The 12317-nt window shown below is 38.1% G+C and overlaps 1 non-coding gene across 1 annotated transcript; it reads right to left on the bottom strand.

Moving 5' to 3' along the window:
* Positions 1 to 10743: 10743 nt before the first annotated feature.
* LOC141662834 (small nucleolar RNA R71) lies at positions 10744 to 10850 on the bottom strand. The gene has a single exon (XR_012550934.1). It is a non-coding gene; the product is annotated as a small nucleolar RNA R71 (small nucleolar RNA).
* Between the last annotated feature and the right edge of the window lie 1467 nt (positions 10851 to 12317).

The following is a 12317-nucleotide window of genomic DNA, read 5'->3' on the forward strand; positions in this document are numbered from 1 at the left end:
TTGAATGATAATCATGATTCGAGCTTAATTGTTAAGTAGTTTAGTTGAATTTATAGGTGTTACAATATATGATTGGATTGAGATCCTTGAGCTTATTATGACTGAAATCAGTAGCATTGATGTGTATCTTGATTTGTTATTGATTGGTAGTTGGATTGATATGATTTGGAATGGTAAAAATTTGGGAAATCGCGTAAACATAGCCGTCATAATGTCCGATTTACTCTAGACTGTTTTTGTTCTTAACATCAGAAACCTTAAACTCACTGTTAGGTTTTGACCATTGCCATGTTTAGATAGTTCATGTTACGAGCTTCGTTTTGATATGTGGTACGCTTGAATCCGATGTACGGTTTAGGAGAAACAATCGTTTTAAGTTACGGCGTTTCGCGACCGAACCATTACCCCTCGCCCTACTTTGAAACCTTGGTTAAGGCACTTTAAATGACTAATTGGGATATGAAACAATTATGTAAAGAGTATTAGGCAGTTGGTAAGGCACTCACAAAAGAATCGCCTTAAAACCCTTAATGGTTAATTTATTAAAAATGGTGGAGCCGAGGGTACTCGAACGACTTAAGTGAATCGTTAAGCGCAAAAGCGAACGTTAGGGTCTAATTGGTTAAAGTATAGATTCATAAGCGACTTTGGTTTAATTCCAACTTATATGTTGTTTATAGGTTACCAGACTCGTCCCAAGCCATTTGTAACCCCCAGTTGCTCAGGCAAGTTTTCTATCCGTTATACTGTTGTTGTGATGTATACATTTGTACATGCATTATCTTGTGATAGATGCCTAATGGTTATTTAGCAAATTCTTGCGATATATTGTAGCATGTGATATGGTATATATGCATGCCTGTTTCGAAATCTTGATACATATATCTGTTGATTCAGTTGATAATACCTATGCTAGAGATAAGTGGTAATTTGCATATACCCTTAGTATAGGGGACCCAAAGGTGAATATTTTTCTAAAACCGGGAGTCGATGCTTCCGAGTATAATATATATATTTATATATATATGAATAGTTTTTAAAACTATGAATCGAATAAGGTTTATTCGATAACTTTATTTTTATTAATGAATGTTATTTGAATATTCATTCGAGGACTTAAGACTCCGTTTATTTTATTAATGAATATTATTTGAATATTCATTCGAGGACTTATGACTCCGTTTATTTTATTAATGAATATTATTTTGAATATTCATTCGAGGACTTATGACTCCGATTATTTACTAATTATTATTCTTTATTTTATTAAAGAATAATGTGTCGATAATCAAACTCACTTTTGATTATTCAAATAAAGATAGTACTTTCATATAAGTATATCTTTGGTTATTTAATATTCATTTCAAGTATAAGTTTTAAAACTTCTACTTCAATTATTTTTATAAAGATCATTCTTTATGGGAATATTATTTAAATAATAATATTTAAATATTTTCTAATATATTGGGACTGATTTATTTTATTAAATCAGAATTACTCCAAACATTCTAAAAAATGTTTTGTGAGTCTTCAAAATGATTTTAAAAGTTAGAGCGGATCCCAAAACTCATTTTATATTTAAGATCCTCCTTTCGAAGGGGATTTAAATACTCGCTCAAAACCTGAGGGATCCGGCTCTGTGGTGTGTTTTATATTCGCAACAAGGTTGCTATTTTGATAAAAGAGTTTTTGATTACTTACCCAACACTCGGGAAGTAAAATTTTTGGAACAAGTTAATCCATTAACAGGCATCGCCTGGGAAATATCGGTGAGTTTTCCTTTCTAGCTAGATACGACTTCTGGGTGGAGTCATATCAACAAGTTTCTACTTGGGGAAAAGGGGAACGAGCTTTACGTTTCAGAGTCATGGATTTCATCTGAACTAGGAGTGGCGTAAGTGGTCGAGTGGCACCGGCCCAGCCTTATTATATTGGCCCAAATGGCCCGGAAGTTCCGCTAAGACGGTCCATTCCTTAAGAGTCCAGTGTTCGGTTGACAAGTAAATCCGACAGTTTCTCCTCTACATGTAGAAAATGGTGGGGTTGTACTACTGCGACTGATCATCGTAAGTGGTCTTCCTGGCGCGACAAAACTCCCGTAATGAGTTCATCATCCAATTGGATATTTCTGCAATACTACCCAGAGCACTTCGATAGGAAGGCTACGGTTGGGCGATTGTTGAGTGTTGGCAGGGAACAGTTTTCAAAATGATGTTTGCATCAAATGAAGTATCTCGTAACTTCATTTTATTTTGATGATATTTTAAAGATTGATTCTATACAAGTTTTGTCTTGTAGCTTAATCTATGGGATGAATTATTTATACATTGAACGGTGGTAGTTCAAGTAGTATTCGGAAAAGATATAAGTATATTGGAGTATCTTGTAACTTCATCTTTTACACTTATATCTAGTTAATGATTGTCTTATGAATGACAAAGGTTTCAGGAAAACGTTGAGACAAGGTCAGATATATTAGATCACCTTGCAACAATATTTTTATACAGTTATAAACTGGAACTCAGTGTATATTATACATGTCAGAGGATTTCAAAGATTGTGAAAAGTATATATGTATATATATACTGAATATTTTGCGACTTGGTCGCGTTAAGATATCAGCTTGGTTCATTTCTTTTGACCAAGACTTTAATAAGTACTATGAGAATGCTCATATATTGTTAATCATTATACATATTATTTTGGTGGGCTTGTTGCTTACCCTTGCTTTCTTCTTTCATCACACAACAACAGATAGAAAAGATGAACAGGACCAAGCTCCCGATTCGCAAACGGTTAGAAAACGTTCTGCAGCCTTCTGGAAGCGTTGATGCCACCGTAGCTGAGGTAGAAATTACCAATAGGCTAGACTTTCAACTTCTGATGTACCAGACTTATGTATCTATATGAACTGTAATAATGGCAAAGAAATGTAAAATTATTCAGAAACCCTTTTAAGGTGTAACGTTTTATAATTGTGGAATAAAATGACTTGTGTTATTTTTTGGGTATTCATCTCTGAGACTATAACTTGTGGTGTGTGTGTGTATATTGTGGGGTCACAGTACTCAGTAGTTGGTTGACTGTTAAGATTAAGTATTGATAAGGGAAATAGAACTCGTGACAACCCGAATCCCCGACCCCGGATTTGGGGGTGTTACAGAAATGGTATAAGAGCTAAGCGTTATAAACCTCAGAGATGATGTGACGTTAAGATAATAAGTTCACTCAGATAATAAGAACTCTTGCCAAGTTCGTGGTCGGACTACTTAATGTAGTACTGACAGTTAAAACCCTTACGGGAACCCTTATAAATATTATGATAGTAACATAGTTTGTTCTCGTATAGGGCAGCAGGGCACCGAACCCTGAGGTTCAGGATCATCAACATGAGGATGTTTTATTACATGTTGGAGATCAAATTGTGAATCTGATAGAGTACCCTAACGAGGGACCGGATGAGATTCATATTGAGAATGTTGTGGTTGAGGATGTTATCGCAGAAGGGATTGTTGCTGAGGAGGATCTCGTGGAGGATCCTGACGAGAATAAAGAGAGGACCGTTGAAGAATTGATGACCGTAGTCAGGGCGACTACCAGAGCAAGAATGGCCGTGAGGGTGGCACTAGAGGATGAAGAGTTACCAAGGGCACAAAGGTTAATGAGGGCAGAAGGAGTGGGGCTTTCCACGGAACTAATTATACCAGTATCAGACCCTCTTCCCGAGGTTCCTGAAGACATCCATGAGGTTCCACCAATTCCTGTTCCCTCCCCTGTTCAGAGCCCAACACCTACTGAGGAAATGCCACCTTTATCTCCTGCACCATTGTCACCTGATACCGTGCTTGGTTATCCATTTGGATCCCCTGGGCCTGCACCACCTGCACCCCATGGACTGCTAGATGCTACCACTCAGGCTTCTCTTATCGCTAATTATTATATGACTTTGGGTGGCCTTTCTGAGGCCCGTAATGTTAGGAGTGATCTGTTGGATCGACTTACTGCACCGAGGATTGAGGGTGGGGTACTTCCGGTAGGATTAGCTCATAGCATGGAAAGGATTGAGGCTACCACCCGTGTTACAGCTAGAGGCCATCTTGAGGGTCAGATTGATCCAGCTCTACTTGCAACTATCCTAGACCTCATCACCGCTTTAATGGAGCAGGTTAGGGATGTCGTGCGTGCCCGCATTTCTTGATCCATAATAGTGTGCAGAGTCTGAACAATCTGACAAGAATTTCATGTAGCACCGCTTTTGAAGGATTAGCCTAAGTTATGAATGATTAGTTTTAATGACGAGATGATTATCTATGGTAGTACTTTTGGGATAGAAGCGGTCAGATCAAATGATGTAATTCTCTTTAATGTGTTTAGTTGTTGTACCCTCGAACAAATGGTTATGTATATATTCGTTAATTCCAGTTCAGATCAGTTTGTTTGTGATAAGTTCATATTGTTAATTGCACTATTAACACTTAAGAGAATGTCATGAAGTTTATAGAACTTGAGAATTCATAAGTTGCAATCATGCAAGGATTGAACGAGGGAAAGACTTAAGCAAAGTAAGTAAGACAAATATCCAGAGATTCTCAAAAATTTTCTAAACATTATGCCCCCACGAGGAATAAGATTAGGGGCAAACATTGAATGTGATAATCAGGGAGGTCGCAATTAAGATATAAGGAACCCAAAATATAATGAAGTGGAAAATGAGGATTTTAGATCAAAAGATGACCCCAATTATGGGGAGTAGGAAGAAATATTTAGACTGAAAAAAAAAACAGAAGTCGAGCAAGATAGGAAGAACCAGGATGGTACTCCTATTGGGAAATTCATGGACCTATCTAAACAGAACTTATACTTTTATTTCCAACCACCACCTTGAGGAAACAATGCGGTGAGAAATTTTTTTCAGGACCTTTAAGTCGCTAAGCTCTCAGAGTTCCAAGGAACAAGCTGACCTAGCCGAGGCAAGAGCCTGGCTAAAGGAAATAGAGAAATGATTTTATATTCTAAATGATTGATGAAGCGCAAAAGACTGTTTTTGTCACTTACCCTCCCAAGAGAGAGGCCACCCGCTGGTGAAAGGCCAAGAAAGGCACGGAGCCAGAGGTTATGATAAACTGATTAAAGTTCAGTCAATTGTTTTCGGGAAAGTCATTCCCAAGGATAAGGAGACAGTATAAAAGCTTTGGAGCTAGAACAAAAGCGGACGAATATGATGAATTATGAATCTAAGATTGTAAAAGTTGTCAAGATTCCTTCTGAGGACACGAATCCAGAATGACGGGATGTTTGAAATCAATGCTTATGTTGTGTTGGTTCATGAAATAAAAAGGAATTGAAGTGAAAAGGAATATAAAGGCAATAGAGTTTGAGGAATGATAAGGGAGTTGGGTATGAGGAAACCCTAAAGACTCGTAGCAATAGAAATAGAAAAGTATGTAATCGTCAGGATGAGGGTGATTCACCATGAGTTAAAAATTGATGGTTGAAGGCATAAGAGATACATATATTTTATTCCCTGTAAGTTGGGAGGATTCGAGGAAACCTTGAGATATTTCGAAGGATAAATAATGAGACGCGGATAGACTAAGGAGACAAGAAAGTAAGAAATTAGGAAAATTGGATGAAGGGAGTGACCTTCAAGAATGGGAAGTGTAAGACTGGTGGCTTGATACCCAGAAAGGGAGACGCCAGGTATGAAAGATATCCCAACATTGAGATGATTGTTGAGATAAACAATAAAAGTAAATAAGGAATTATTAAGAAGAAGTTCACGTTGAACACGACCAATATCTTCCAGAACATCCTTGTTATCGTTACCAAATTAGGCAAGAAAAGCGGATAACCGTTGTTATCTTTTGGAGGCCATATTGATTGACCTCATTTTGAATACAAATGTTATTGTCAAATTAGGCATATACTATCGAGGTGGGAATGATTGAATAAGACACCCTTATCAGGGATATATGACTTGATTTATCCATGGAAGGATGCATGTACCTTTTTAAAGGTGGAATTAAGGATAGAACATCGGTAAATTAAAATGAATCCTAGGGGATGCATAAAGGTTGGCATTTCACCCTTAATAGGGATAGTATGAGTTTTGACAGTATGAATTGGAAAGGATTAAGGTAATAACAACCTTTAGGAATCAGTGGAGAAATTTTTCAGAAGTATATAGACAATGATTCTGGTATTAATAAATGGTATCTTGATATGCCCTGTATCTAGGGAATACAGGAGGAACGATTCAAGGATAACCTTAGAGGTTTTACAAGGAGAAAGATAATACTCAAAATTCTCAAGAATAGAAATGTTGATAAAGGAAATATGATGTAATTTTAATGATGCCAAGTGGGGCACGTGTTAAACCACGAGAAAGTATGGATCGAACCAGTAAAGGTCGAAATTGTTCAGGGCAATTAGGACCTAAGATAAAAGATGTTCTAAGTATGATTGAGAGTCAGTCGTGATAGTGATTAACCTCTAAAGACTGAGGCAATAACTTATGGAAAAATGGTTTTTTTTACTCATCAGATTTTAAGGAAAACATCTTCACATAAGCAGTGATTGAAATGAGGTAGAAAATTTATTTGGAGGTGGTTAAAATGACATTGACTATAAGGAAATTTTACTATCAGGAAAGGCCAAAGAGGTGGCCGACACCTTAAAGGTAAGAGGATAATTATAGGCGCTTGTGCCAAAGGAATACAGTAATGATGGTTAAAGCTGTGAAGGTTGTATTATGGTTTGGAAGATTGACATTCCTTCTGATGACTGTGCAATACCCAACCGTAATAGTAGTTGGTAAAGGTTTAATTCGTGTAATCGCCATGAGCGGGCTATCTATCTCAGAAGGTACTATCTTGAGATAAGCCAGGACCATGTTTCAAAAAGGACTAGATGAACCTTTGAGTTAAGTTTTCTATTTAAGGCATATGATTAAGAATGGTATTAACCTGCTATCGTTGCTTTGATTGAAACCCTTCTGCAATTTTATCTGCTTCATGTCATGTATGTACATCAGGATCTAGAGTGTTCTTCATGAATCATGAATGGTAATTATGATTACCTCCTTAGGAGAATTCTATACGACATGTATAGACTCTGTATGGTTAGATATTAAGATTTCATGGAAAGTGAATTACGATAATAGGTCAGTGGTGGACCATAGTAATGCAACAATGATTTTGCGAGTAATAAGTCGATTACAACCGTGAGAGAGTTGTATTGGAATGGATGTTGAGATTGAGTACCACTAATCGGGTCGTGGTGGTGTATAAGTTATCATTGATAGACTAATTAAGTAGATTATCTACCTATTGAATACTTATTCCTTCTTATCAATAGAGAGTCGTATTACTATACGAAGAAGGTTACGGAATAGCAATGGATTCTAGTAACTATGATGTCTAGAATGAAATCCCTTATTCGAGTTTTGATGTCAAGGGAGTTTCAAAGGTGAGTGTTTATGAGCTCGAGGAAGAGCATGGGTCCATAGAAGGATGGACGGAATAGCAAAATATTTAGGTATGTGAAATACGATGCTATAATATTTAATGTTGATATAAATACATATATGTTTTGTTCTCCTATGGCAAACCTCTATAGTTCAGGGGTAGATTCCAAGCCAGATATTTTGTGGCAGTATATTTTATATATATACAATTCTCTTTAATTCGTTCTTTTCTCTCCTTTTTATTTCATATAAGCTGAGAAGAACAACCCTTCCAAAAGGGGATGTATTGCCGAATGACTATCTATCTGTGTGATAGAAGCCTAGTAGGATACCACATGTTGTTTAATTGCTTGTCAAGTACTAAAGGCTGGTCACCTTCTTTACTAACTATGCAATAGAACAAGTGTTCATGATTATAGTGATCTCTCAATAAATTCTTTTACTTCTATATGAAGGACCAAGCTTTCGAAGATGGAGGCAGCTAGAGAGGAAGTGGTACCAAGTATGGTGGTATTCCGATTCTAACGCGTTAGTGATACTAAGGTTGACGTGGTTATTAAAAGGTTATAGAACGCTAACGAGCAAAAGTATAACCAATATAATATTAGGAACGGAAGGTAGTAGCGATTACGAACTGGAAAAGAATGGGTATTGAGAAGCAAAAGCTCTAATGCTAAAAGCTATAATGAGAGTCTGTGCAATAGACTTGAAAGAATTTGGAATGATCACTTAACGCGGATTGAGTTTTCTCACGATAATAGATCGTATGTCAGGTATCGAGATGTCGTCTTATGAGATCTTTAAGGGAAGACAATGCCGATCTCCCTTATGTTAGGATGATGTTGCAGAGCGCAAGATGCTGGGACCAGCAGTGGTTCAAAGGACCAAGGGTATGATAGATCTAATCAGAGGACGACTAGTAGTAGCCCAAGATGGACATAAAAAGTATGTTGATTTGACACGAAAGGTCAAAGAATAGGAAATAGGGGACCTAGTAATGTTAAAGGTATCCCTTGGAAAGGACGGATGAGGTTCGGAAAGAAAGGAAAGCTAAGTCCACGATTTGTTGGACCCTTGGAGATATTAAGACGTATTGGAAAGTTAGCATATGAGCTAGCCCTATCCCCGAACCTGTAGCAAGTTCATAACGTGTTTCACATATCAATGTTAAGGAAGTGTAATCCGGATGCCAGACAAATAAGGGCATATGTGATAAGTGGCATTTTATACCACTTAGAACATCTTAAAATGGCTTAAATTGGTGCCTTGAAATCAAGTATTTTGTGTATTTGATGCGTTTTTCTAGTGTTTATGCATTTCAGGGTATTAGTTATATTTCGGAGGAGTAATCATCAAGAATAAGCCTTGGCATGTGTTCACCATTGCGAGAGGAAAGAAATGGGCAGATTACGGTGAAGAAACGGAGCAAACTCAGGAAAAATCCAGTAGGGTCCTGAGCACCCGCTCAGCTACGCTGAGCGGCCGCGCAGGGTCGGGAAATTAAATAATTATTTTTAGACTTCTACTTCTGTTTGGCTTCCAACTTCTATGTAATCTGAGTTTTATGGGACTAGTATATAAGTAGATTTGGAGACGTTTTCAAGAGGTTAGATCGTGGTATTAAGCAAGGAGCGAAGGAGATAAGGAAGAAGACCGTTTTAGCACACAGCAATGAAGAGGAAGCATATTTTCTTGTGATTCTTATTTCGTTGTAACGTTGGATGCTAGTTTTCTTACTTGAACCTATTTACTCTTGTGACGTACTCTGATTTAATATAATTAGTTTAGTTATTATTTTCTTGTGTTTGTTTATCATGATTTCATATGAACCCATGATGATGATAAGTACTATTATGGGCTAATCGTGATCATGGGGTCGCAACGGATTTACTATGGAATTCTTTAGTTAATTGTTTAATACTTTAGTGTGTGATGATTGTATGATATCTAGTATTGGTTGTGCATATTTGTCTTATGTGCGTCACGAACATATAAGATAGGGTGTTAATCTCTTGTGAAGCGACGGTGGATCTTGAGATTTAGAACTTGCCATGCTAGTATAGGTTCATGTATGATGTGCATGATTAGTGGGTAACTCTAACAGTTTTATTTACCCTGTGTAATCAAAAGGAATAACTTGTACTTAAATCGTTATGTTGTCAATTTCTGTAGACATATAGGAACTCAACATAATTGATGACTATTCAACTTCTATCTTAATTGTGGATGCTTGGTAGAATGGTATTAGTACAATGAAAGTTGGCTTTTATCAGTTTCGTGTTATTCGATTAATATCATCACTGTCACATGCTAAAGGTAATAACAATAACTATTGAAGGAAGTTGTAATGAAGTTATGATCTCATGAGTGTTTTAATATTGTTAATTGAAGTGTTATTTAAGTGATAAACTAAGTAATTAATTGTAGTTGATATTTAGTCAACAATTCTAAGTGTTAGTGTCTTAACATTGAGAAGTAATCATACGTTGGTGCGTGAGTTTAATTAAACAATAATTAGTCTGAGTCTCCGTGGGGACGAACTAGAAAGTATTCTATATTACTTGCGAACGCGTATACTTCCGTGAATATTAGGGCGTATTTTCGGCCTAACAAGTTTTTGGCGCCGCTGCCGGGGACTCGGCGTATTTGTTTAGTTTATGTACTTACCATCATTGGTCATTAGGACTCAGTGATTAGGACGTAGTTGTTACTTATTGTTTCTGGTTGTGTTTCAGGTACTTAAGCGAGCGTTTATGCAAACTCATTCTCGTACTCGCAAGAGGACTTTAGATACAGTTGAGGAGACATACGAAGTTCTTGATATTCCAGAGAAGATAGATTTTGAAGATTCGGATTCAGGAACTGAGCAGAAAGAACCAGTAATCATGGGTGATCGTATTGTTCAGGCTGATCCAGCTCTTATGGACTTTTCTCGGCCAAAAATTGATGACATTCAGTCAAGCATTCTTCATCCGGCTATTCAAGCTAACACCTTTGAAATCAAGCCGGGCACTATTCAGATGGTGCAGAATTCTGTTTCTTTTGGAGGAGCTGCAACTGAAGACCCCAACATGCACATAAGGAATTTTGTCGAGATCTGCAGCACTTTTAAGTATAATGGCGTGACTGATGAGGCTATCAAGCTGAGGCTTTTCCCATTCTTACTGAGGGACAAAGCTAAGGACTGGTTACATTCTGAACCAGCTGGGTCCATCACTACTTGGCAAGATCTTGCGCAAAAGTTTCTGGTGAAGTTTTATCCGATGGCAAAGACTGCTGCTATGAGGAGTGCTCTTACTTAGTTTGCGCAGCAACCTTCAGAATCTATGTGCGAAGCTTGGGAATGCTACAAGGAAATGTTGAGGAAGTGTCCACATCATGGAATGCCCGATTGGATGGTGATCACTGGTTTCTATAATGGTTTGGGGGCCCAATCTAGGCCCATTCTCGATGCAGCAGCTGGAGGCGCCTTATGGGCTAAAAGCTATACTGAGGCTTATAACCTTATCGAGACTATGGCTGCAAATGAGCATCAAAACCCAACTCAGAGGATGATGCCTGGGAAGGTAGCAGGTATTCTGGAAGTCGATGCAGCCACCGCTATTGCAGCGCAGCTCCAAGCGCTGTCGATGAAGGTTGATTCTCTAGCTACATATGGAGTCAATCAAATAGATATGGTTTGTGAGCTTTGTGCAGGTTCTCATGCTACGGATCAGTGTTCTCTTGTCAACGAATCTGTTCAGTATGTGAATAATTATCAGCGACAACAGCAACATGTGCCAGCTACTTATCATCCTAATAACAGAAATCATCCAAATTTCAGCTGGGGTAATAATTAGAATGCTATTCAGCCACCATATCAGCAAGGTGTGAGTAAACAGTTTAATCCACCTGGATTCCAGCAACCACAGCAGTATGCTCAAAGGCAATCATACCCTCAACAGGGAAGTGCAGCTGCACCTACTAGTGCTGATTTTGAGGAACTTAAGCTGTTATGCAAGAGTCAGGCGGTTTCTATCAAGACCTTGGAAAATCAAATCGGTCAAATAGCCAATGCAGTGCTCAATCGTCAACCTGGAACACTCCCTAGTGACACAGAAGTACCAGGAAGGAAGGAAGCTAAAGAGCAAGTCAAGGCTATTACCTTAAGGTCTGGGAAAGTTGCTGATGCTGAAAAGCCAAAAGAAGGAGAAGCTGAAATTAGAGATGAAGAAGCTAAGCAAAAGGAGAAAGCGGCGGAACCAAGGAAGACTACTGTTGAACACACTCTTCCTGAGGGTAATACAGGGGAGAAACAACTCTATCCTCCACCACCTTTTCCTAAGAGATTGCAGCAACAAAAGCTGGATAGACAGTTCGGTAAGTTTCTGGAGGTGTTCAAGAAAATTCACATCAATATACCTTTCGCTGAGGCTCTGGAGCAAATGCCTAGTTATGCGAAGTTTATGAAGAATATTCTTTCAAGGAAGGTGAAAGTGGATGACCTTGAGACCGTTGCTCTCACGGAAGAATGCAGCGCTGTTCTGCAGCAAAAGTTACCTCCAAAGCTTAAAGATCCAGGTAGCTTCACCATTCCTTGCACCATTGGCAAGTTGACTTTTGACAAGTGCCTTTGTGATTTGGGAGCAAGCATCAATCTGATGCCATTGTCGATCTTTAAAAAGTTGGATTTGCCTGATCCAAAACCCACATACATGTCTCTACAATTAGCTGATCGTTCTATTACTTACCCAAGGGGCATAGTGGAGGATGTGCTAGTCAAGGTGGATAAGCTCTTCTTTCCTGCAGATTTTGTTATTCTGGATTTTGAGGAAGATAAGAAGATTCCCATAATCTTGGGAAGACCTTTCTT

The sequence above is a fragment of the Apium graveolens genome, chromosome 5 (genome assembly GCF_009905375.1).
Source record: "Apium graveolens cultivar Ventura chromosome 5, ASM990537v1, whole genome shotgun sequence".
Lineage (NCBI taxonomy): Eukaryota > Viridiplantae > Streptophyta > Magnoliopsida > Apiales > Apiaceae > Apium > Apium graveolens.